At 45.6% G+C, this 27,967-nt stretch overlaps 1 pseudogene; it reads left to right on the top strand.

Moving 5' to 3' along the window:
- The first annotated feature begins 66 nt into the window (after window positions 1-66).
- On the top strand, window positions 67-27,967 carry LOC144479883 (rRNA-processing protein UTP23 homolog; annotated as a pseudogene).

Below are 27,967 nucleotides of genomic sequence, written 5' to 3'. Positions count from 1 at the left end.
CCAGGATTGTCAGTCCTTGACAAGGGTTCCACAATCTTCACCTTTCCTTCTTTGTTTGCTCCAGAAATGAAAATCAAGTGACAGAAAACCAAAAAGAAACTTCTTGCCTTTTACTAATATAACTGGGTTCTGTGAACCTTTCCAAATCCCCCTCGACAGGCCGCTCTCAAGAATAAAATCCAGATCAAGGAGCAGGTGTCCAAGTATCTGATGAGAGGAGCTGTGTATAACTTCCTGCGTCCCGAAAGAGCTGTGGCCACTTGGGGAAGAGTTGTATGGTGCAAAATGGATTGCTGAATGACTTCAAGTTAGAAATGGTCACATCTGAAGAATCCTGTATCAAGGTGCTTGCTGTCAATGGTTGAAAACAATAATCCTCAACATTACTTGGTGGCCACACAAGAATCAAGAGTTAACTGTGAAAAAATTAACATTTGCCAGGAGTGCATCATACCGAATACTGTGGTTCCAGAGAAACCTTCTCCCAAATCAGTTCCTGCACATCAGCAACAAACTATCCAGCATTTGAAAGCAAAGCAGGTGAAGGAGTCGGAAACCAGGTGTAAAAAGAATCTTCTAAGTTGTTTGATAAAGAAGGTGCAACCACCACAACATCCAAGTAAAGAAAAAAGAACAGAGAGGGAGAAATGTATCAAGGTAGAAGCTATGATGTAGAAGTTAATCAGAGACTTTGTCAGCACATGAACCAAAATTACTTGACTGTTTGCATTGAAAGAATCCTCATTATTTCACAATCATATAAAGCATTTTACTCCAAAAAAAATCCGCACATTATCATTAATGCAAATAGATGGCTCAACCAATCAATTATTGAAATAGAAACACACAAATTGAACTAAAGGAACAATTCAAAAAATGAAGAAGGAATCTTGGCAAAAAAAAATCCTGGACATGCATTTGAGCAGGTGAATAATTTTGTGGCTAGCTCACGATCGGTTCCACATATTAACAAGGGAGCCACCCTAATACTGGGCAAATTTACACTATAGAAAACTTCCTCCTCATTAAATTGTTCCTTTCATTATCTTAGGGGCGGCACGGTAGCACAGGGACCTGGGTTCGATTCCCGGCTTGGGTCACTGTCTGTGTGGAGTTTGCACATTCTCCTCGTGTCTGCGTGGGTTTCCTCCGGGTGCTCTGGTTTCCTCCCACAGTCCAAAGATGTGCGGGTTAGGTTGATTGGCCATGCTAAAAATTGCCCTTAGTGTCCTGAGATGCGTAGGTTAGAGGGATTAGTGGGTAAATATGTAGGGATATGGGGGTAGGGCCTGGGTGGGATTGTGGTCGGTGCAGACTCGATGGGCTGAATGGCCTCTTTCTGTACTGTAGGGTTTCTATGATTCTATGAAATTATAAATGTCAACTCAGGGGTCAATCATGCGAAGTGTATTTATGTCACACGGCCGTGGATTGAGACATTATTCGACTGTGGATTGAGACACCACAGCTTATGCAGATGCACACCAACTCTTACGTAATCTGAATGTTTACCACACTGTTTCATCCAAGCCAGAAAGTCTCATTCACCCACCATTCATGTTCACTGGCCTACTTTTGGCTTCCAGTCCACCGATGCCTCAAATCCCAAATTCTCATCCTCTTGTTCACATCACTCCTTGGTTTCACCCCTCCCCATCTGTGAAACGTCCTCTAGCCCTAAAACTCACTCAGAAGTGTTCACCTCCCTAATTCTGGTCTGCTGTGCACTCCCCTCTGGCTTTGCCCCACAAGTGGCAGCCATGATATAAGCTGTCTAAGCCTTAAGCTCTGGAATTCCCTGCCTAAACCTTTCCATCTCTTCACATCTTGCTCCTTCTTGAAGACTATTCTTGAATTTTATCGATTTGATCAACATTTTGGTACTCTCTTTTAACAGATCCCATATTTATTTTATTGCATTGTAACTCTGCGGAATACTTTGTGACAAAAACCTTTGTTAAATGCAAATTATTGTTGCAGTCACACCATTATTATTCCGCGATGGGGAGAATCGGCCTCAGTGACCATGTGACCTGCAAGATCTGAAGAGTTTCACTATGGTAGCATTTTTTTTAAAAAGGAAAAGCAGTAGTTCGAGCAAATGGAAATGTACCACGATGTCACATTTCCTCTGAAGATTCATTGCAAATGGGTTCTCTGTGAGTTTGTAGCGTGAAATAAGAGGGAAATTGGGCAAATTACACAACTGCCTGTCTGAACGAAAGCATTTCAGAGCCTGACCAGAGTGCTGGATAGGTTATGGTGGGGAGCAGACGCCTGCTCACATTTGCTGGTGACACCCCGACCTCACAAACAAGATGGAATCCAAAATAATCACCATGCGTATCGCGAGTGAGATGCAATGTGACTGCTTTGTGACCCTCCACCTACAGGTCCCATTATGCGGCCCACCACAGCAAGTTAGCGCCTTCCCTCCTCACCCCACTGCCCGGGAAATATGGGTTGAGAAACTGAAAGATAGCCTTAGAATCATAGAATCCCTACAGTGCAGAAGGAGGCCATTTGGCCCATCGAGTCTGCACCAACCACAATCCCACACAGGCCCTATTCCCATAACCCCACATATTTACTCTGCTAATCCCCTGACACTAGGGTCAATTTAGCACGGCCAATCAACCTAACCAGCACATCTTTGGACTGTGGGAGGAAACCAGAGCACCCGGAGGAAACCCACACAGACACGGGGCGAACATGCAAACTTGTTCGATTCCAAGGCTGGAATCGAACCTGGGTCCCTGGTATTGCAAGGCAGCAGTGCAAACCACGGTGCCACCTTGCCTGAAAAATTCATAGAAACATGATGGGGGTGATCGAGAAGAAGCTCTTTCATATCTGGCTGATGTTTCTAGATGATTGCTAACAGCTTTCTCACACCCTGACTATATCGTCCATTTAACTCAGGGGGTGTTCAAAGAGACATCTCAATCAGTACAAAGGTATCAGTGCTCACTGTCATCATGAGTAAAAATGCCGCACATCAGAGGTCACTATGAGCCAACTGTAAACTCAACTCAGTTGCTGCACTCATATTCCCATCAATTCTTGAGCACATATTACAGATTGGCATGGCTTTATTAATACATTCCATCCTTCAAGGGAGATGTTAAACCAAGGCCCAATCTGTGCTTCACAAGTGGGAGATGAGGGCAGAGTAGTAATGTCACTGGACTGGTAATGCAGAGACCCAGGCTGATGCTCTGAGGACATAGGTTCAAATCTGATCACAGCAACTGACGGAACTTGAAATCAATGAGTAAATCGGGTCACTATCATCAATTGTTATAAAAATCTATCTGGTTCACTCATGTCTTTTAGGGAAGAAAATCTGCCTTCCTTACCTGGTCTGGCCTACATGTTTTTTAATTCATTTGTGGGACATGGGTGTCGCTGGCTGGCCAGCATTTATTGCCCATCTCTAGTTGCCCTTGAGAAGGTGGTGGTGAGCTGCCTTCTCGAATCGCTGCAGTCCATGTTCTGTGGGTTGATCCACAATGCCGTTAAAGACGGAATTCCAGGATTTAGACCCAGTGACTGTGAAGGAACAGTGATATATTTCCAAGTCAGGCTGGTGAGTGGCTTGGAGGGAAGCTTGAAGGCTATGGTGTTCCCATGTATTTGCTGCCCTTGTCCTTCTAGATGGAAGTCATCATGGGTTTGGAAGGTGCTGTCTAAGGATCTTTGGTGAATTGCTGCAGTGCATCTTGTAGATAGTACACACTGCTGCTACTGAGCGTCGGTGGTGGAGGGAGTGGATGTTTGTAGATGTGGTGTCAATCAAGCGGGCTGGTTTGTCCTGGATGGTGTCAAGCTTCTTGAGTGTTGTTGGAGTTCCTCATGTAACTCCAGACACACAGCAACTTAGTTAAATCTTAACTACCCTCTGAAATGGCCAAGCAAGCCACTTAGTTCAAGGGTAATTATGGATGGGCAATAAATAGTAACCATTCCAGTGACATCCACATCCCATGAAAGAATAAAACAAACCAAGGTATCCCATATCGATATTTGAAGAGAATGGAGTTCCCCTGAAGGTCTGAGCATCATTGTTCCCTCATTCAACTATATCCAGAAACAATTTGGCTGGCTGATTGTGGACCATTGCTATGTTCAAAATAGCTCACATTTTCCCCCAGAAAAAAACACTGACTGTACTTCAAAGCAATTCATTATATGTGAAGCATTGATGTGAAATGGTAACAGCACATAAGGATGTGTAATTATGTTGACTCATTCTGTCAGTCTGTGCCTTCATACCTGGTACACAATCCCACCAGTGAATTATAACTGAGGCCCTTTGCAAAAAGAAAAGCTGACTTCACTTCTAAAGGATAATAAAAAGGACTTTCGTGGCTAATTGTGTTTCTGTTAGTTACCTGATGAATACATACACTGACTGGCTTCAAGAGTTATGGGTGTTTATGGATGCTGAATGATCTGATGTGTGTCAAATTCTTGTGATAGAGACAGCAAATGTAAGTGACGGAAGGTGAGCTGGAGCCAGTTTCAAATGGATTATTAATCCTTATCCAGTGGGGAATTAACCTGTGCAGATGCACTGTGTGTCTGACCTGACATCTACTGGAAAAGCAGCAAGTTCAGACAGCGAAATTTCCCTCGGACCGTGTGTAGAGCAACATTGATAACTACATTCATGATAATTGGCTTTCTTCATCACTTCCATCAAAATCAGAAAGATCTCAATAAGTGCAGCGGTTGCTGCTTTAAGAAAAAGGTCAGGTTGTGTTGTCTGATTTGGTGCAGAGGGACCTGTCTTATCTATTTTGCAGGAATCAGACATTCAACGGATTAGATTGAGTCTTGCTGCTCGCAGGGCAGGGTGCGGTATCATCTGCAACACTTGTGGTTTTTGTGATACAAATTGTGTAGAGCAATCGGTGCAAACATTTTCAGTCTGCTTCACCTGGCTTCCCACAGACTTACAAGAAACAATAACTGCTTTCTTTAACATTCATTTCCAAGCTACATTTGAAACGCTGCATGAACCACACTTTCAGGGTCACAAAGCATTGAAAACCCCATGTAAGGCTACAGTGCCGGCATTGGTTTCGATCCCTGGTGGTGACTCAATGCCTCATATTGTCCTGCTATTGTTTAATGAGGCAGGGTTAATTAGTCATCTTATAGCAAAAGATTCCCTGGGAAATAGCAACCATAATGCAATTAAATTCCATATCAAGTTTAAAAGTGACATTTTTTAAAAAATCATTGTGGGACATGGGCCTTGCTGGTTGGTCAACATTTATTGTAAGAAGTTTAACAACACCAGGTTAAAGTCCAACAGGTTTATTTGGTAGCAAAAGCCACACAAGCTTTCGAGGCTCTGAGCCCCTTCTTCAGGTGAGTGGGAATTCTGTTTGTGAACAGAATTCCCACTCACCTGAAGAAGGGGCTCAGAGCCTCGAAAGCTTGTGTGGCTTTTGCTACCAAATAAACCTGTTGGACTTTAACCTGGTGTTGTTAAACTTCTTACTGTGTTTACCCCAGTCCAACGCCGGCATCTCCACATCACAACATTTATTGCCCATCCCTGGTTGCCCTTGGGAAGGTGGTGGTGAGCCACCTTCTTGGATCGCTGCAGTCCACGTGCTGTGGGCTGCCCTACAATGCCGTTAGACATATTACAATTGCAAGAATCTTGAAGTTAAACAAAGCCAATTACATAGGCAGAGGGGAAAGCTGGCTGTGGATTGGCAAAATCAAGTAAAATGCATGGTGGGACATAAGCAATGGAAACTATTTAAAGAAACAATTCAGTGGAAAGGCCTACTTGTGAAACAAAAACTCAAAGAAAGATTCACCCTTTGCTTACTAAGAAAGTTAAGGATAGCATTAGATTAAAAGAAGAGGCTTATAATGATAAATATACATATATATATATGTACATATATACAGCAAAAGGCCACCAACAAGTTTTTAAAAATTATTTCATGGGACGTGAGCATCGCTGGCAGCTTCTGCAATGGGCCCAGGTTGAAGGTTAGCAAATGTACCATACTATTCAAGAAAGAAGGGAGAGAGAGAGAGAGAACAGGGAACTGCAGGCCAGTTAGCCTGACATCAACCATCAGGAAAATGCTGGAATCAACGACCAAACTAGTGTTAACAATACACTTAGAAAATCATTACAGCAGGGGATAGATAAAGGGGAGCCAGTAGAAGTAGTATACTTAGATTGCTAAAGTCAATTTGATGAGGTAAATCTACAAGTTATGGGCTCATGGAGTTGGAGGTGATATCCTAGAATAGATAGAGGATTGGTTGATGGGCAGGATAAGCAGAGAGCAGGGATCAATCAGAAATTTTCAAGTTCACAAGTTGTGTCCCGTGCTGCGTCACAATGATCAATGCTGGATCCTCAACTACTTCCAATATAAATGAATGACTTAGATGAAGAGACTGGGAATAATGACCCATAACTGTTGATCTCTGGAGCATCGCACGCTGGGGCCCCACCAAAGATATGCTGGGAGACCCATCCCCGGGAAGTCCCACGGTAAGGATTGAATTGAATTAGTCCAGGAAGTTCAAACGTCCGTTAGACAATTGTCCTATGCTGGGAAAGATCCAAAAGTACAATTTAAGACTTCCAATGGTTACAACTATCTTACAGCAATAATTACCCAGAAAAGTTAAAAGAATTAAAACCACTTAAAACTCCCCGATGACAATAATACAATAATGCTGACTCCTTCAACTCCCCACAGGAATACTCCTGCACCCTGACCCTTCATGTGACCCACCCCGCCCCCCCACCCCGCCCCCCCACTATCCCTCCATGCCCTCCAATATCCAACTGGAATCCTCGACTATCCTAACCCTCCCTAGGAAACTCAAGTTCCTCACTCCCCACCCAATCCCTGATGATCCCCACTGAACATCCCCTCAGTAACTGCACCACTGATACCCCCCCCATTGAACAGCCCCCACAACTGACAACCTGATAGCCTCCCCACTTACCAGCTCTTGATCAACTGATCCCCCCCCCTACTGACCATGTCCCAACCGATCACTCCCCACTGATTACCCCCTGACCTCCATATTGCCCCCCCTCCCCACCCTGCTGGACTCACCCTAAGCCCCCTCCCCATTCTTACACACTTGCATTCTCCTTGGTTTCTCATATTGCCTCCCTCTTTAAATTTACCTGCTTTGTGGCAGCTAGTGCCATAAAAATGGGCACATGTCAGTCTTACCTCCAACTCAGCTGCCCTCGACAGAAGGCCTCAGCAACCTGTTTCACTGCACCATTTTCACCTGGACTGAGTCAGAAGTTTGTGCGAGAAAGGTGTGACCACATTTCAGAGTGAGTAGCGTGGAGCAGAGAGGCAATGTGGCTGCGAGTGCCACTCCACAGAATGTATCCAGGTTTGGTGATGATACAAAGCTAGGTGAGGAGGACACAAAGGAGCTGCAAAGAGATATAGACAGGTTAAATGGCTGGGCTACAAGGTAGTAGATGGAGTCTGATGCAAGGAAAAGTGAGGTTGTTCACTTTGGTTGTAAGAATAGGAAAGAATATTTTTTTAGAGGCATGAAACTTGTAAACGTGATCCATTTCAGAGGGCAGCTGAGAGTCAACCACATTGCAGCGGCTCTGGAGGCCAGACCGGGTAAGGATGGCAGATTTCCTTCCCTAAGTGACATTAGTGAACCAGATGGGTTTTTATTACAACCGACAATGGCTTCATGGTCATCGTTAGGCTTTTAATTCAAATTTCACCATCTGTCATGATGAAATTTGAGCCTGGGTCCCCAGATTGTGCTCTGAGTCTCGCCATTGCCAGTTTAGTGACAATACCACTGCGCCACTGCCTCCCCTTCAGGTTGAGTTGCCTCAGGTTGCTTTGATCTCGCACCTCCTTGATTTCCCAACAAAGCTGCAAATAAACCACTACTTGGAAAAACTGAGGAGCAGCGCATGACCAAAATCATGTTCCTGTTCAATTCTGCTTCCCGGGTCCCCTTCAGCAGCCTAATTGTGGCGTTCTGTTTAGTCCAGCCGGCAGATGCCCTTCCCCTTCCTACATCCCTATGGTCCTTGTCTTTATTCCTGACCAGCCCGTCGCCATTCTATCCATGGGAGTTTAAATTGTGTGGCATATTCCAATAACAGCTCAGTGAAGATGTCAGGTTCATAATACAGGCTGAATAAAGAAGGTTCAGATGGGAATTGAATAAGGAAATGAAAGCAGACAAAAGGGGAGCCTGAGAAGAGACTGGCAGATAACCTAAAATAAAATCTAAAAGTCTTCCATTGGCATATAAATCGTAAAATGGTGGCAAAAAGGGGAGTGAAGCCAATTAGGGACTAAGAACGACATTTCCACATTGAGGCAGAGGACTGGCTGAGGTATTAAATTAATACTTTGCATTTGTTTTTATTAAGGAAGTAGCTGTTGTCAAAATCATATTGGAAGTGAAGATTGTTGAGACACTGGATGGACTAAAGAGGAAGTATTGGAAAGGTTGGCTGGATTAAAGTTGATAAGTTATCTGGACTGGATGAAGGGCTTTCAAGGATATTGAGGGGAGTAAGGGTGGAAACTACAAAGGCACCTTCTATAATCTTCCAATCCAGAGCATTGGAGACGCAGAAATCACACCCCCTCGATCAAAGAGTGTAAATGCAACAATCACAGGCTAACCAGCGTAACCACAGTGATGGGAAAGTGCTTCGAAATGATAAACCTAAATAAAGGCACTTGCACAATTGTAGATTATTTAAGGAAAGCCAGCACAGATTAGTTAAAGGGAAATTGTGTTTAACTAACTTGATTGAGTTGTTCAGTGAAGTATCAGAGAGGGTCAATGAGGGTAATATGGTCAAAGTAGTGTACCTGGACTTCCAAAGGGCATTTGATAAAGTGCCACAAACTGCCTTGTCAGCAACATTGAAATCCATGGAATAAAGTCCAGTGTAAGCGTGGATATGAAGTTGGCTGAGTGACAGGGGACAGATAGTAGTGATGGATCACTGTTTCTCATGCTGGAGGTCCCCATATTAGGCCCACTGCTTTTCTTGGTCGATATTAATGACCCAGACATGGATGTGCAGCGAAGAATTTCTAAATTTACAGATAACCAAAGAATTGGAATTGTTGTGAACTGTCATGAGGATGGTGATAAACTTCAAGAGAATATGAGGTGTTGGAATGGGCAGGAGAAATTTAACACAGTCATGTGAACAATACATTTTGGTAGGAAGAATATGAGGAGAGGTGATATCAAAAAAAAGTTACAATTCTAAACAAGTGCAGGAGCAGAGCTACCTGGGGACATACACGCACAAATCAGTGAAAGTGGCCAAGCAGGTTGAGGGAGAGGTTGATAAGGTGAAAGGTATCCTGGGCTTCATTAGTGGAAGAATAGAATCTAAAAAACAAGGAATCTGTGGTGAACATTTATTGAACTTTGCTTCAGTGCTGTGTCCAATTCTGGGCACCACACTTCAGGAAGGATGTGAAGACATTGGAGGCGGCACAGTGGCACAGTGGTTAGCACTGCTGCCTCACAGTGCCAGGGACCCAGGTTCGATTCCAGCCTTGGATTACTGTCTGTGTGCAGTTTGTATGTTCTCCCCATAGTAGGGAAAATGCTGGAATCCATTATTAAAGAGGAGATAGCAGGGCATCTGGATAGAAATGGTTCGATCAATCAGACGCAGCATGGATTCATGAGGGGAAAGTCGTGCTTGACGAACATGTTGGATTTTTATGAAGATGTGACTAGGGCGGTTGATGGAGGAGAACCGGTGGATGCGGTGTTTTTGGATTTCCAAAAGGCGTTTGATAAGGTGCCCCATAAAAGGCTGCTGAAGAAGATTAGGGCACACGGAGTTGGGGGTAGTGTGTTAAAGTGGATTGGGGACTGGCTATCCGACAGGAAGCAAAGAGTCGGAATAAATGGGTGTTTTTCCGGTTGGAGGAAGGTAACTAGTGGCGTGCCGCAGGGATCGGTACTCGGGCCGCAACTATTTACCATTTATATAGATGATCTGGAGGAGGGGACGGAGTGTAGGGTAACGAAGTTTGCAGACGACACAAAGATTAGTGGAAAAGTGAATCGTGTGGAGGACGGAGAAGATCTGCAGAGAGATTTGGACAGGCTGAGTGAGTGGGCGAGGATATGGCAAATGGAGTATAACGTTGATAAATGCGAGGTTATACACTTTGGAGGAAATAATAACAAATGGGATTACTATCTCAATGGAAACAAATTAAAACATGCTACCGTGCAAAGGGACCTGGGGGTCCTTGTGCATGAGACGCAAAAGCCCAGTCTGCAGGTACAACAGGTGATCAAGAAGGCAAATGGGATGTTGGCCTATATTGCGAGGGGGATAGAATATAAAAGCAGGGATGTCTTGATGCACCTGTACAGGGCATTGGTGAGGCCGCAGCTGGAATACTGTGTGCAGTATTGGTCCCCTTATATGAGGAAGGATATATTGGCATTGGAGGGAGTGCAGAGAAGGTTCACCAGGTTGATACCGGAGATGAGGGGTTTGGATTATGAGGAGAGGCTGAGGAGATTGGGTTTGTACTCGTTGGAGTTTAGAAGGATGAGGGGGGATCTTATGGAGACTTATAAGATAATGCGGGAGCTGGATAGGGTGGAGGCGGAGAGATTCTTTCCACTTAGTAAGGAAGTTAAAACTAGAGGACACAGCCTCAAAATAAAGGGGGGTCGGTTTAAGACAGAGTTGAGGAGGAACTTCTTCTCCCAGAGGGTGGTGAATCTCTGGAATTCTCTGCCCACTGAGGTGGTGGAGGCTACCTCGCTGAATATGTTTAAAGCGCGGATGGATGGATTCCTGATCGGTAAGGGAATTAAGGGTTATGGGGATCAGGCGGGTAAGTGGTACTGATCCACGTCAGATCAGCCATGATCTTATTGAATGGCGGGGCAGGCTCGAGGGGCTAGATGGCCTACTCCTGCTCCTATTTCTTATGTTCTTATGTTCTTATGTCTGCGAGGGTTTCCTCTGGGTGCTCCAGGTTCCTCCCACACCCCAAAGATAGGCAGGTTAGATGGATTGGCCATGTTAAATTGCCCCTGAGTGTCCCACGATGTGTAGGTTAGGAGGATTAGCAGGGTAAACACGAAGGATTACGAGGATAGGGTCTGAGTAAGATGCTCTGTCGGAGAATCGGTGCAGAATTGATGGGCCGAATGGTCTCATTCTGTACTGTAAGGATTCTATGAAAAGGGAGCAGAAAGGATTTATATGAATGGTTTCAAGTATGAGAGAGACATCATTACGTGGATAGATTGGAGAAGCTGGGGCTGTTATCATAGAATCTTCGAATCATAGAAACCCTGCAGCACAGAAAGAGGCCATTCGGCCCATCGAGTCTGCACCGACCACAATCCCACCCAGGCCCTACCTCCATATCCCTACATATTTACCCACTAATCCCTCTAACCTACGCATCTCAGGACACTAAGGGCAATTTTAACCTGGGCAATCAACCTAACCTGCACATCTTTGGACTGTGGGAGGAAGCCTGAGCACCCGGAGGAAACCCACGCAGACACGAGGAGAATGTGCAAACTCCACACAGATAGTGACCCAAGCTGGGAATCGAACCCAGGTCCCTGGCGCTGTGAAGCAGCAGTGCTAACCACTGTGCTACCGTTATCTTGAGAGAAGGGAAGGTTGAGAGGAGATTGGTGGAGGTGTTGAAATCCATGAGGATTTTCCGACAGATTGGATTGGGAGAAACTAATCTGATTGGCAGAAGGGTAGAAGACACCAGTTTAAGGTGATTGGTAAAGAACAGGAAGTAAAGTTTTACTGAGGCAGAAAGTGGTTCGGATTGGAATGCACTGCCTGAGAGTGCGGTGGAGGTTGATTCAACTGTGGCTTTCAAAAGGGAAATGATTAGTTATCTAAAGATTTTTAAAAGTGTTGGACTACAGGGAGAAGATGGGGGAGTGGAACTCACTGAGCTTCTCTTGCAAAGATCTGACATGGATATGATGGGCTGAATGGCCTGCTTTTGTACTGTTATCATTCTAGAATTCTCAAATGCTAATGTACAGCATAAGGCAGATGTTTCTCATTGGGCAGTCTGGTATTTTCTTTTGGAGATTTTTCTGTAAATACAATTCATTTCCTTATTTTTCCTTTTTTAACCAGCTCTTGGAGAGGGTGCAAAGGAGATTTACTCGAGCGGTACCAGGATGAGAGGAGATGAGGAGAAGTTTTCTTTGGCTCAATAAGCTGCTGTGATCATAGAATCCCTACAGTGCAGAAGGAGGCCATTCGACCCATCGAGTCTGCACCAACCACAATCCCACCCAGGCCCTATCCCCATCACCCCACATATTTACCCCACTAATCCCGGGACATTAAGGGGCAATTTAGCATGGACAATCAACCTAACCTGCACATCTTTGGAGGAAGCCGGAGCACCCGGAGGAAACCCATGCAGACACGGGGAGAACGTGCAAACTCCACACAGACACTGACCCAAGCCGGGAATTGAACCCAGGTCCCTGGAGCTGTGAGGCAGCAGTGCCACCGCGCTGTCCCAAAGCTGATCTGAAATGTTCTATGTGGAAGGGCAGTGGAAGCAGATTCCATAAAAATGTTTAAAAGAAAATTGGATTCAAACTTGAAGAGGAAAATTTTGAGAGTTCTGAGGAACAGCAGGGGCATTGGACTATTTGTTGGCTCTCTCAGAATGAACGATGAAGTGAATTGCCTCTTTCTGTACCCATTCGTTTGGGAACTCACTGAGGCTCCTTCGATAGCAGCTTTCAAACGTGCCCCTCTGTCACCTGGGTGGACAAGGACAGCCGACATATGGGACCACCACCATCTGAAAGTTCTCCTCCAAGCCACTCATTATGCTAACTTGGGAATATGTCACCGTTCCTTCACAGCCGCTGGGTCAAAATCCTGGAACTCCCTCCCTAACAGCACTGTGGGTGTACCTACAGCAGCCGCTTGCTCACCGCCACCTTTCCGATGGCAACTAAGGATGGGCAATAAATGCTGGTCTAGCCAGCAACGCTCCCATCAGGGGAAGGAATTTAAAAACCCTCTAAAATGCAGACTGCTGGTGAATGGAAAATTATTCATACACGTATCACAAGGATAAACAAAGTATTAAAGCTCTATGCTTATTTGCCATACAGGATGGATTAGTTTGGTCTGTTTTTGGTGATTCATCTCATGTTGGATTAGTTTGGCCTGTTTCTGGGTCATGTTCCTTGTGTGCTGGGCCAAAGAAAACACTGCGCTGATTTGAAGCTTCCAAGGCCATTTGTCCAAATGATGAAAGGGAAAGAAAGTTATTGGACAAGGTCATCTCAAAGGTCTGTCAGTTTGGAGGCTGGGAAACATCTGTTGACTTTTGTGCAGCAGATGTCAAATGTCTCTGTCAGATAAAGAATAATTTTTCACAGCATGCTCCAAAACAGGCCTCCAACTCTCAGGTGAGCTGAAGCTTTATCTGGTGTCAGTGTGTTTGCAGCTGTGAGGATCCAGCTACCCACACATCCACGCATTATGACAGGAGTCCAGCTGATGATGCCCAATGGCTCCAACCTCCACTGCCAGAGCAAACAATGATGAGAGAATGGGTCAGGGGTCATCCCACTGCAAAGCGTGAAACTCTCCATTCACCCATCCCAACATCCATTTCGATCCTTCAAACTTAGAACAAATCCTATACATTAAGCATGATAAAAGTGCCTCCAGGGTTAAGGAGAGGTTAGGTGGATGTGAGGTTAATTGGCTAGCTCTTTCAAAGAGGTGACAAAGGCATAATGGGCTGAATGGCCTCATTCTATGTTGCATGATGCAATGAAATTCTACTGGTTTTTCCCTTTCTGATGCCATTTGAGTATCAGTCGGTTTGTCACCTGTTCTGAAGTATTATCCAGATTCCCCCCATTTTGTTTCCTGTTCTGAAGATCCTGGGAGACAGTACGTTAGTCAGACTCTGATCCTTGGATCATCTGTCCTGTTGTCCAACAATCTATCCTCCAACACTGCAGTGTTCAAAACACCAGCTGTGGAACTGTGCTTTGTGAATATTGTACAGAAGGGGCTTGAAATCTGCATTGTTTTTGGATCTCATCAGTGTTTTCAGTTGGGTTTTTGTTCAGCTCAAGACTACATGGTGAAAGGATCTGCTTTCTGATGTGTACCTGTGGGAATAACATTTGGATCATTCCAGTACATTTCCCTAAAGATCTTAGCTCAATCTACAAAACCACCAAGATATTAGGATTACGTTTTCATTCCTAAGTGAGAATGTTACTACCCCCTGAGGGAGTATTCTCCTTTCGGGTCCACAGGCATGTCAGAAAGATGTCCCTAGCAACGTCTGTGTTGATGGAGATGGAGTAACAACACAAGTGAACCAATTCCCTGATTATTAATGCTCAGTTTCGGTGTGGCTCGACCCAACTGGCTGCAGACTCCATCATAGCCTTGAACCAAACATTCCAGAAGGGAGGCGTAAGTAGCTGTCCTCAATATCAAGTCAGTGTGAAACTAAGGAACCATAACAAAACTACAATCAATGTGGGGGGTCAGACTAAAACGCTCCAGTTGCCAAAGTCCATGTTAATGCAAAGGAGTAATTAACCATAATCTACAAAGGGCCATTGGCATGTCTCTCCATTAGAGAGAGACAATTGGTTATACTATTAATCTAGAAACGCAACTAAAGTTCTGGGGACCCGTGTTCGAATCCCACCATGACAGATGGTGGAATTTGAATTCAATAAAAATATCTGGAATTAAGAATCTACTGATGACCATGAAATCATTGTCGATTATCGGAGAACCTCATCTGGCTCTCCATTGCCTCTGAACTGGTCTAGCTAGCCACTCAGTTCAAGGGCAACTCAAGATGGGCAATAAATGCTGGCCAGCCAGCGATGCCCATGTCCCATGAATGAATAAAATAAAGAAAATGGATCGAGGGACACCACTCTGCAAGATGCAGGCTCCCATGACCAAAGGTACCTTCCATGGAAAGGTTGTGGTTGTCAGGAGACAGCTATGACATTCCTGTGACTCCACTGCAGGAGATCCTGAGGGAAGAGTCCTTTGTCTAACTTCTTCAGTTACTGATCACTGATGGTCCCATAGGGATGAGGAGCGGGGCTCTCTTCACTGCTCACGCTTAACAAGTTTATTAATATTTGCTGAAGTTGTAATCAGTAGGATAGGAAAAAGAGCAAACAGTCATTGCAATGCTTTTGGAATTTCAAAAACTACAAAGGTCGTGAATGAACCCCAGTCCATCGCGCAAACCAGCCTTCCACCCATTGACTCTGTCTACACTTCCCGCTGCCTCGGCAAAGCAGCCAGCATAATTAAGGACCTCATGCAGCCGGACATTCTCCCTTCCACCTTCTTCCATCGGGAAAAAGATACAAAAGTCTGAGGTCACGTCTGCTGCTGTCAGACTTTTGAATGGACCTACCTTGCATTAAGTTGATCTTTCTCTACACCCTAGCTATGACTGTAACACTACATTCTGAACTCTCCCCTTTCTTTCCTTATGAACGGTATGCTTTGTCTGTATAACGTGCAAGAAACAATGCTTTTCACTGTATACTAATACATGTGACAATAATAAATCAAATCAAAAAATGTTTGATAAGATGCTGCACAAGAAGTTATTGCACAAAAGTAGGGATTATGGGATTGAGGTTAATGTATTAATGTGGATTGGAGATTAGTTAATTGATGGGAGGCAGCAAGTATGTTTTTGTTGTTCCACGGGATGTGGGTGCCACTGGCAAGGCCAGCGTTTATTACTCATTCCTAATTTCCCCCGGACTGAGTGTCTCACTCACTGGCTGTGGATCTGGAGTCATATGTAGGCCAGACCAGGCCCATCAAGGACATAAATGAACCAGATGAACCAGCTTCATATTCACTATTACTCAGAGGGGCTTTATACTTCAGATTTATTAATTGAATTTAAGTTCCACTAGCTGCCATGATGGGAATTGAACTTGTGCCCCCAGAGTATTAACCTGGACGCCAGGGTTACTAGTCCAGCGACATTACCACTATACCACCTTTGGATAAATGAGTCATTTTCAGTTTGGCAGATTTTAACTCGTGAGGTAGTGCAAGTATCAGTGCTTGGGGATCAATAATTTATAATTAGTGTCAATGAGGAGACTGAGTCTATGTTTGCTGTTGATACATGGTTCACTGGGAAAGTGAGCTTTGATGAGGATGTAAAGGAGCTGCAAAGGGATATAGATCACAAAGTTATAAGAAATAGGAGCAGGAGTGGGGCATTCGGCCCAATGAACCTGCTCCTCCATTCAATAAGACCATGGCTGATCTAATTGTGGCCTTCACTCTATTTTCCTGCCTGCCCCACTTCACCCCCTGCCAGATTTAATCGATTCCTTGTCAATCAAAAATCTGTCCAATTCAGTCCTGATGACATTCAATGACCCGGCCTCGATTGCTCTCGGCGGAAACGATTTCCAAAGAGTAATGGCCCTCGGAGGGCAAAAAATTCCTCCTCATCTCCAGAGCCCCTTGAGATTTAAACTGAGACCCCTAGTTCCAGATTCTTCACAAGAACAAGCATCCTCTGTGCATCTGCCTCATCCAGCCCCCTCAGATCTTATACAGTATGGACAGGTTCGGTATGTGGGCAACAACATGACTCGTGGGGAAGTGTGAAATTGTCCACTTTGGAAGGAAAAATAATAAAAGCAGAATATTTTTCAAACAATGAGAAATTGGGAAAGGCTTTTATCTAGAGGGAGCTGAGTAACCTTGTAGCTGAATCAGCCATGATCGCGATGAATGGTGGAGAAGGCTCGAAGGGCTGATTGGCCCCCTCCTGCTTCTAGTTTCTATGAATCACAAAAGGTTAATATGCAGTTGTAGCAAATAATTAGAAAAGCAAATTTTATACCAGCCTTTATTACACAGGTGATGGAGTATGATAGTAAACAAGTCTTCTACAATTGTACAGGGCTTTGGAGAGTTCACACCAGGGCCAGAGTTTTACATTCCCTCCTCCTCCAGCAAGGTCTGAGATGGGGCGGGGTGGGGAGCAGTGGGATGAGCGAACAATTCATGGACAGGATTCCCTCTGGAATCCCGCTTGCCTGATGCAATTTCATGGTGGAGCAGGCAGGTTCTCGGGTGGGAAGCCCGCCCTTGCACCTATTAAGACCCTTAAGCAGCCACTTAATGATCACTTTGGGGCTTTTTCTCAGCCAGCCTCAATATTTGGGTTGGCAGGTGCCAATGGGGCATGATGGGGAAATGAAAAAGTTAGAAATCTCCATTTCCATCAGTAGGGGCCTCAGTAGGGGGAGGGGAGCTAGAAGAGTTGACTAGGATCAAGGAACTAATTGATGGGGGGGAGGATGCAGGGGTAAGGGGAATTACAAAATTAATGGTAGAGGAGAGGGCGCAAGTGAATGAAGGCGGTAATTTAGATAAGGGAGGAGAGGGAGAGGGTGTTCGCGACTCATCAAAGCGAGTCCAGATAAAAGCTGGAATAAGGACACTTTGCCTGAATGCACGAAGCATTCGGAACAAGGTAAATGAGTTGATGGTGCAAATCAGCACAAGTGGGTACGATCTGGTGGCCATTACAGAAACGTGGCTGAAAGGTGACCAGGACTGGGAGATGAATATCCAGGGGTATCAGGCGTTTAGGAAGAATAGACAGGAAGGAAAAGGTGGTGGGGTCACGCTATTAATAAGAGATAATATCAGGGTAGTACTGAGGGAGGACATAGGCTCTGAGGAACAAAACGTGGAATCATTATGGGTAGAGATGAGGAATAGTAGAGGGAGAAAGACACTAGTAGGTGTGGTATATAGGCCCCTAAATAATAATGTTGAGGTAGGGAGGGCTATAAACAAGCAGATAAGGGATGCGTGTAAAAACGGAACGGCAATAATCATGGGGGACTTCAACATGCACATTGACTGGCAGACTCAAGTCGGTAAGGGTGGAATGGAGGAAGAGTTCTTAGAATGCTGTCGGGATAGTTTCCTTGAACAGCATGTTACGGAACCGACGAGGGAACGAGCTATTTTGGATCTGGTATTGTGTAACGAGGTAGGTAGAATTAAGGAACTTATTGTGAAGGACCCTCTTGGGTCTAGTGACCACAATATGGTCGAATTTCTGATTCAGATGGAAGAGGAGAAAGTTTGGTCCCAAACCAGTGTCCTCTGTTTGAACAGAGGGAAATATGATAGGATGAGGGATGAATTGGCTAAGGTAGACTGGGAGAGCAGGCTGGCAGGTAGGATAGCTGAGGAACAGTGGAGGATTTTTAAGGAGATCCTTTTCAGTTCTCAGCAAAAATATATTCCAGCAAAAAACAAGGATTGTAAGAAAAGGGAGAACCAGCCGTGGATAACGAAGGAAATAAAGGAGAGTATTAAAATAAAAACAGCTGCGTACAGAGTGGCCAAAAATAGTGGAGAAACAAGTGATTGGGAAAAATTTAAGAAACAACAAAGAGAGACTAAGAAAGCGATAAAGAAAGGAAGGATAGACTATGAAGCTAGGCTAGCAACTAATATAAAAAATGATAGTAAAAGTTTTTATAAATATATAAAAAGGAATAGAGTGGCTAGAGTGAATGTTGGACCCTTGGAGGACAAGAGGGGGGAATTAATAGTGGGAAATGAGGATATGGCTGAGTCTTTAAATAAGTTTTTTGTGTCGGTCTTCACGGTGGAGGACACAAATAGTTTGCCAAATATTAACGATAGAGGGTTGGCAGCAGGAGAAATACTTAATACAATTAATGTTACCAGAGAGGCAGTGCTGGGTAGACTAATGGGACTGAAAGTGGACAAGTCCCCGGGTCCAGATGGAATGCATCCCAGGGTATTGAAAGAAATGTCAGAGGTAATAGTGGATGCGTTAGTGATTATTTATCAAAACTCGTTGCATTCTGGGGTAGTGCCGGTTGATTGGAAAACGGCTAATGTTACGCCGCTGTTTAAAAAAGGAAGGAGACAAAAGGCGGGTAACTATAGGCCGGTCAGCTTAACGTCTGTAGTAGGGAAAATGCTGGAATCCATTATTAAAGAGGAGATAGCAGGGCATCTGGATAGAAATGGTTCGATCAATCAGACGCAGCATGGATTCATGAGGGGAAAGTCGTGCTTGATGAACATGTTGGATTTTTATGAAGATGTGACTAGGGCGGTTGATGGAGGAGAACCGGTGGATGCGGTGTTTTTGGATTTCCAAAAGGCGTTTGATAAGGTGCCCCATAAAAGGCTGCTGAAGAAGATTAGGGCACACTGAGTTGGGGGTAGTGTGTTAAAGTGGATTGGGGACTGGCTATCCGACAGGAAGCAAAGAGTCGGAATAAATGGGTGTTTTTCCGGTTGGAGGAAGGTAACTAGTGGCGTGCCGCAGGGATCGGTACTCGGGCCGCAACTATTTACCATTTATATAGATGATCTGGAGGAGGGGAAGGAGTGTAGGGTAACGAAGTTTGCAGACGACACAAAGATAAGTGGAAAAGTGAATCGTGTGGAGGACGGAGAAGATCTGCAGAGAGATTTGGACAGACTGAGTGAGTGGGCGAGGATATGGCAAATGGAGTATAACGTTGATAAATGCGAGGTTATACACTTTGGAGGAAATAATAACAAATGGGATTACTATCTCAATGGAAACAAATTAAAACATGCTACCGTGCAAAGGGACCTGGGGGTCCTTGTGCATGAGACGCAAAAGCCCAGTCTGCAGGTACAACAGGTGATCAAGAAGGCAAATGGGATGTTGGCCTATATTGCGAGGGGGATAGAATATAAAAGCAGGGATGTCTTGATGCACCTGTACAGGGCATTGGTGAGGCCGCAGCTGGAATACTGTGTGCAGTATTGGTCCCCTTATATGAGGAAGGATATATTGGCATTGGAGGGAGTGCAGAGAAGGTTCACCAGGTTGATACCGGAGATGAGGGGTTTGGATTATGAGGAGAGGCTGAGGAGATTGGGTTTGTACTCGTTGGAGTTTAGAAGGATGAGGGGGGATCTTATGGAGACTTATAAGATAATGCGGGGGCTGGATAGGGTGGAGGCGGAGAGATTCTTTCCACTTAGTAAGGAAGTTAAAACTAGAGGACACAGCCTCAAAATAAAGGGGGGTCGGTTTAAGACAGAGTTGAGGAGGAACTTCTTCTCCCAGAGGGTGGTGAATCTCTGGAATTCTCTGCCCACTGAGGTGGTGGAGGCTACCTCGCTGAATAGTTTAAAGCGCGGATGGATGGATTCCTGATCGGTAAGGGAATTAAGGGTTATGGGGATCAGGCGGGTAAGTGGTACTGATCCACGTCAGATCAGCCATGATCTTATTGAATGGCGGGGCAGGCTCGAGGGGCTAGATGGCCTACTCCTGCTCCTATTTCTTATGTTCTTATGTTCTTAACATGAAGACCTCTTCAGATTTGGGGTGCCCCCTCCTCAGGGACCTGCGAGCTCCAGCCCTCCCTCCCCCTCCACACCCCCGATCTAACCCTGACACCAAGATCACCACCCTCCCAATTCCCTAGGGCATCCCCCACCCTCCCAACCCCATTACTCATGGGACCCCTAGTACTTATGAAGTGCGGTTCCGGGACTTAGACAGTGCTGCAGTGCTGTGTCTGGACGGGTTGGAGAGCTGTCGGCCAATCTAATTGTCGTGAACAGCGGGGATGGTTTGCGCTCTGACTCTCAGGATGATGGGCGCTGAACACTCACCAACCTGAGATTTCACGTGGCTAAAGAACTGGTGGAGGAGGGAGGGCTTTAGATATAGGAATCACTGGAATGTCTTCTGGGGAAGGTGGGACTTGTACAAGGATGGGTAGCACCTGAACTAGTGGGCACCAATATCCTGGGTGGGAGGTTTGCTCGTGCTGTTTGGGAGGGTTTAAACTAGTATAGCAGGGGGCTGGGAACCGGAACAGCAGGCCAGTAAGTGTAGGGACTGTGGAAAAAAGTGAGATTGAGATAAACGCAGCGCAGAGTAAGAGCAGGAGGAGGGAAGCCACGGGGCTCAGCGGGACTGGAGGTCTGGAGTGCATTTGCTTCAATGCAAGAAGTATAACAGGTGAAACAGGTGAACTGAGAGCCTGGATTACTGCATGGAATTATGAAGTAATTGCAATTACGGAGACATGGTTAAAGGAGGGACAGGACTGGCAGCTTAACATTCCCGGATATCGTTGTTTTAGACGGGACAGAAGGGGAAACAAAAGGGGTGGGGGAGTTACATTGCTGATTCGGGAACACATTAAATCTGTGTTGAGGAAGGAGACATTGGAGGGATCTTGTAGTGAAGCATTATGGGTAGAGCAAGGAATAGGAAGGGTGAAATCACAATGTTGGGAGTGTACTATAGACCTCCCAACAGCCCGCAGGAGACAGAGGAGCAGTTGTGTAGTCAGTTAATGGAAAGGTTTGAAAAAAGAAGCGTAGTTGTGGTGGACGACTTTAACTTCCCCCCATATTGACTGGGATTCCCTGGGAGCCAGGGGACTGCAATTTGTTAGATGTGACCAGGAGGGCTTTTTGATTCAGTATGTTGACAATCCAACCAAGGAGGGAGGGGACGGAACTAGACTTGGTATTGGGAAATGACGTATCAATCAGTGCTCAGCACCAACAACTGCCAGTTTCCAGATGCAATTTTACATCTCATCCGCTTCATCCTGGACCACAATGTCTTAACCTTCAACAACCAGTTCTTCATCCAGACACACGGAACAGCCATGGGGACCAAATTCGCACCTCAATATGCCAACATCTTCATGCACAGGTTCGAACAAGACTTCTTCACCGCACAGGACCTTCAACCGATGCTATACATCGATGACATTTTCTTCCTTTGGACTCATGGTGAACAATCACTGAAACAACTCTATGATGACATCAACAAGTTCCATCCCACCATCAGACTCACCATGAAATACTCTCCGGAATCGGTTGCATTCTTGGACACACGCATCTCCATTAAGGACGGTCACCTCAGCACCTCACTGTACCGCAAGCCCACAGATAACCTCACGATGCTCCACTTCTCCAGCTTTCACTCAAAACACGTTAAACAATCCATCCCCAATGGACAAGCCCTCCGTATACACAGGATCTGCTCGGATGAGGAGGATCGCAACAGACACCTCCAGACGCTGAAAGACACCCTCATAAGAACAGGATATGGCGCTTGACTCATCGATCGACAGTTCCGACGCGCCACAGCGAAAAGCCACACCGACCTCCTCAGAAGACAAACACGGGGGACACGGTGGACAGAGTACCCTTCGTCGTCCAGGTACTTCCCCCAGAGGGGAGAAGCTACGACATCTTCTCCAGAGCCTTCAACATGTCATTGATGAAGACGAACATCTCGCCAAGGCCATCCCCACACCCCCACTTCTTACCTTCAAACAACCGCACAACCTCAGACAGATCATTGTCCGCAGCCTTCAGGCGAACAGTGACCACGACACCACACAACCCTGCCACAGCAACCTCTGCAAGATGTGCCAGATCATCGACATGGTGAGAACACTATCCACCAGGTACACGGTACATACTCTTGCAACTCGGCCAATGTTGTCTACCTGATACGCTGCAGGAAAGGATGTCCCGAGGCATGGTACATTGGGGAGACCATGCAGACGCTACGACAACGGATGAATGAACACCGCTCGACAATCACCAGGCAAGAGTGTTCTCTTCCTGTTGGGGAACACTTCAGCAGTCACAAGCATTCAGCCTCTGTTCTTCGGGTAAGCGTTCTCCAAGGCGGCCTTCACGACACACGACAGCGCAGAGTCGCTGAGCAGAGACTGATAGCCAAGTTCCGCACACATGAGGACGGCCTCAACCGGGATCTTGGGTTCATGTCACACTATCTGTAACCCCCACGACTTGCCTGGGCTTGCAAAATCTCACTAACTGTCCTGTTTGGAGACAATACACATCTCTTTAACCTGTGCTTAACGCTCTCTCCACTCACATTGTCTGTACCTTTGAGACTTGATTACCTGTAAAGACTCGCATTCCAACCATTATTTTGTAAATTGAGTTTGTGTCTTTATATGCCCTGTTTGTGAACAGAACTCCCACTCACCTGACGAAGGAGCAGCAAGCGCTCCGAAAGCTAATGGCTTTTGCTACCAAATAAACCTGTTGGACTTTAACCTGGTGTTGTGAGACTTCTTACTTGGTTATAGAAAACAGAGAGTAGCGGTGGAAGGGTGTTTTTCAAAATGGAGATCTGTAGCTAGTGGTGTCTTGCGGGGATCAATGCTGGGACCTCTGTTGTTCGTAGCATGATGATCTGGAGGAAAGTGTGGGTGGTCTGATTAGTGAGCTTGCGGAAGACACAAAGATTGGTGGAGTTGCTGATAGTGCCGGGGATTGTCAGAGGATACAACAGGATAAAGATAGATTGGAGACTTGGGCATAGAATAGGCAAATGGAGTTTAATCCAGACAAATGCATTTTGGAGGATCAAATTTAGGTATACTGTAAATGGCAGAACCCTTAGGAACATTAACATACAGAGGGATCTGGGCGTGCAGGTCCACAGTTCCCTAAAAGTAGCAACACAGGTGGCCAAGGTGATTAAGAAGGCATATGGCATGCTTCATCAGCCAGGGCATTGAGTACAAGAGTTGGGAAATCATGTTGCGGCTAATCAAAACCTTGGTTCGGCCACATTTGGAGTATTGTGTGGCGTTCTGGTCACCACACGACCAGAAGGACATGGAAGCTTTGGAGAGAGTGCAAAGAAGGTTCACCAGGATGTTGCCTGGTCTCGAGAGTGTTGACTAGGAGGAGAGGCTGAATAAACTAGGATTGTTTTCACTGGAAAGACGGAGGCTGAGGGGAGACCTGATAGAGGTCTACAAAATTATGAGAGGCACAGACAGGGTGGATAATCAGAGGATTTTTCCAAGGGTGGAAGGGGACACAGGTTCAAGGTGAGAGAGGAAACGTTTAAGAGATGTGCGGGAGACATTTTTCACACAGAGAGTGGTGAGTGCCTGGAATGCGCTGCCAGTGAAGGTGGTGGAAGCAAGCACATTAGCAACATTTACGATGGGTACATGAATAGGGAGGGAATAGAGGGATACGGGCTGAGTAAGGGCAGAAGGTTTTTTTTAGTTTAGTTAGGGCATCATGATCGGCACATGCTTGGAGGGCCGAAGGGCCTGTTCCTGTGCTGTACTTTTCTTTGTTCTTTGGAATAAGAATGGAATTTTGGTCTCTACCTAAGGAAGGATATTCTTGCTTTGAAGGGAGTGTAACGATGGACAGATTCCTGGAATGAGGAGAGGGTGAGTAGACAATAAGAGGTGATCTAATTGAAGCATATGAAATTCTTAAGGAGATAGACAGGGGAGATTCTGGGAGGATGTTTCCTGCAGCTCAGGAGGTCAGAGTTACGGATCACTGTCTCATAATAACTGATTGGTTTTTTAAAAAATATAACCTGGCCTTTATTTAGAGCTTTTCACGACCACTGAATCTCTCAAATTGCTTTACTGTTGATGAAATATTTTTAAAGTATAGCCACAGGTACAATGTTGGAAATCCAATAACCAACTTACACACAGAAATCTCCCAAAAATAGCAACGTGATAATGGTCAGATTGTCTGTTTTTATGATTTTGATTGAAGGATCAAAGGAAGGAAAACTCGGACAATCATAGAATCCCTACAGTGCAGAAGGAGGCCATTTGACCCATCGAATCCACACTGCCCCTTACCCAGGCTTACCCCATAACCCCACATATTTACCCCACTAATCCCCCTAACCTATTTATCTTTGGACACTAAAGGGCAATGTCGCATGGCCAATCGACCCAACCTGCACTTCTTTGGAGTGTGGGAGAAAACCGGAGCAGCTGGAGGAAACCCATACAGACATGGGGAGAAGGTGCAAACTCCACACAGACAATGGGCGGAATTTTAGGACCTAGCTCTGTGAGACTGGAAATTCCCACCCGAGATCAACGGAGATTTCCGTTGTCGGACCCTTGCCCGCGCCGATTCCATGGCCAACGAAGTGGTAGAGCTCCGGCCGGTGACCCAAAGCTGGAATCAAACCCGGGTCCCTGGTGATGTGAGGCAACAGCACTAACCACTGTGCCACCGTGCCATGGGATATTTACTTGATTATGATGAGCAGGCTGAGCACCTCAGTTTAACATCTCATCCGAACATTGTAGCATTCCCTCAGTCCTGCTCTGGATTATCAGCCGTGATCTTTGTACTCAATTCCTGGAATGGGACTTGAACCCAAAACCTTGCAATGCAGAGGAGACCGTGTGAGCAACTGAGCCACACATGACACTTATGACAGTGATGAGAAGAAATGTCTTCACTCAAAGGGTTGTGAATCTTTGAAATTCTGCAGACAGCTGTGGGTGTTCAGTGATTGTATTCAGGAGAGAGGGGCAGCTGAACTTTTGGTATGAGCGGAATTAAGGAATACGGGGAGAATGCAGTCTGGTTGAATTGAGGTATTTGGGCAACAGCTTTTGGAGAGTTTCCAGTGGGAGGCATGGTGGCACATTGCTTAGCACTGCTGCCGAACAGCGCCAGGGACCCGGGTTCAATTCCAGCCTCGGGTGACTGTATGTGTGGCGTTTGCGCGTTCTCCCCATGTCTGTGTGGGTTTCCTCCTGATGCTCCGGTTTCCTCCCACAGTCCAAAGATGTGCGTGTTAGGTTGATTGGCCACGCTAAATTGCCCCTTAGTGTCTCAAGATGTATAGGTTAGGGGGATTAGCACGGTAAATATGTGGGATTACAGGGATAGGACCTGGATGGGATTGTTGTCAGTGCAGCTCGATGGGCTGAATGGCCTCCTTCTGCACTGTAGGGATTCTATCTATCTCTCAGATCAATCAGATCTTATTGAATGGTGGAGCAGGCTCAAAGGATTGATCGTTTGGATAATGAACAAGCAATCTGGCTTCCGAGCTCATTCAGATGGATCTGCCCTCCAATGGATGAATAAGCGACTGACTGTGCCTCAGCACTGCAGCTCCCAGCATCACCAGCAGGAAAGAACGGAAGCAACAAGTGGCCAAAGACTAAACTCCCAACGCACAGGAAAGCGACTGCACAGCACGTCTGCACAAACACACCTTACCCAGAGGAAAGGCAGGGAATTATAAATACATCCAGGTCCACGAGGTCACGGCCACTGCACAAACAATAGGGAAATGATACATCAAGCTGCAAATATCACTGAATGCAACCTAAATAAAGTATTGCGTCAAGCTTAGAGATTGCAGAGACCAGTGGCACTGATTGTCAGCATCCCAACTGCAGATTATATTTTTAAATACATCTTGGATTCAAAATTAAAGCATATGGCTGTTAGTAATGAAAGAAAGACCTCTTGTCCAGTCTGTGCAACATTTCAAAGTATTTCGCAAAGTTATTTACTGTGTTATTATTTATAGAAAGTCAAGGTCATTTTACATACAACAAGGATCCGCAGAAAGCCATGATCTCTTCATTTGTTTCTTCCCCCCGACTGTGTTGGTTCGGTGAGGAATGTTTGTGAATAAACTGTGAGAATTGCCTCAAACAGGATGATAATATTTGGGGGCTATATTCCCCACTGAAGCAGTTTGGCCTTAGAGAGCATAGTGGGGTCGCAGAGTGGCACAGTGGTTAGCACTGCTGCCTCACAGCGCCAGGGACCCGGGTTTGATTCCCGACTTGGGTCACTGTCTGTGTGGAGTCTGCACGTTCTCCCCATGTCTGCGTGGGTTTCCTCCGGGTGCTCCAGTTTCCTCCCACAGTCCAAAGCGTGTGCTGGTTAGGTGCATTGGCCATGCTAAATTCTCCCTCAGTGTACCTGAACAGGCACTGGAGTGCGGCGACAAGGGAATTTTCACAGTAACTTCATTGCAGTGTTAATGTAAGCCTACTTGTGACTAATAAATAAACTTAAACATAAAAGTGGAAAGGCAGGTGGCCAAGGTGACTAAGAAAGCATATGGCATGCTTGCCTTCATCAGCCAGGGGACTGAGTGTAAGAGTTGGGAAATCATGTTGTGGTTAGGCCGCATTTGGAGTACTGTGTGCAGTTCTGGTCACCACACTATCAGAAGGACGTTGAAGTTTTGGAGAGAGTGTAAAGAATGTTCACCAGGATGTTGCCTGGTCTCGAGGGTGTTGGCTGTGAGGAGAGGTTGAATAAACTAGGATTGTTTTCACTGGAAAAACGGAGGCTGAGGGGAGACCTGATAGAGGTCTACAAAATTATGAGAGGCACAGACAGGGTGGATAGTCAGAGGCTTTTTCCCAGGGTGGAAGTGTCAATTACAAGGGGGCACAGGTTCAAGGTGAGAGGGGGAAAGTTTAAGGGAGATGTGCAGGGGAAGTTTTTTCATGCAGAGAGGGGTGGGTGTCTGGAACGCGCTGCCAGAGGAGATGGTGGAAGCAGGCATATTAGCAACATTTAAGAGGCATCTGGATAGGTACATGAATAGGGAGGGAATAGAGGGGTATGGACCGAGTAAGGGCAGAAGGTTTTGTTTTAGTTTCGTTCGGGCATCATGATTGGCACGAGCTTGGAGGGCCGAAGGGCCTGTTCCTGTGCTGTACTTTTTTTGTTCTTTGTATAAGAAGTGGCCAAAGAACTCACATCTACTGCAAGATGCCATCTTGGTAAAGGAGTTACTACTTTTCCAAGGAGTGCCCAATAGTAAGGGCTGCCCCGATGATGATTAAGCTCTGGTTACCAATTAATTTGGCTCCTAATTCTCATTAAAAAGATCAACGGCCATTTTGCTGGCGAGCATTATCGTTAAACTCACCGGGCAACAAGAAGCTGAACAAAGGAATTATTGATGACGATTGTGGTTTTCGCTTAAAAACCATGTTCAGCTTTGACTGGTTACTGGTTACTTGA

This window comes from Mustelus asterias, chromosome 27, assembly GCF_964213995.1.
Source record: "Mustelus asterias chromosome 27, sMusAst1.hap1.1, whole genome shotgun sequence".
Lineage (NCBI taxonomy): Eukaryota > Metazoa > Chordata > Chondrichthyes > Carcharhiniformes > Triakidae > Mustelus > Mustelus asterias.
Note: the sequence above shows the minus strand (reverse complement) of the source record. Positions and strands in the feature narration are given on the sequence as shown.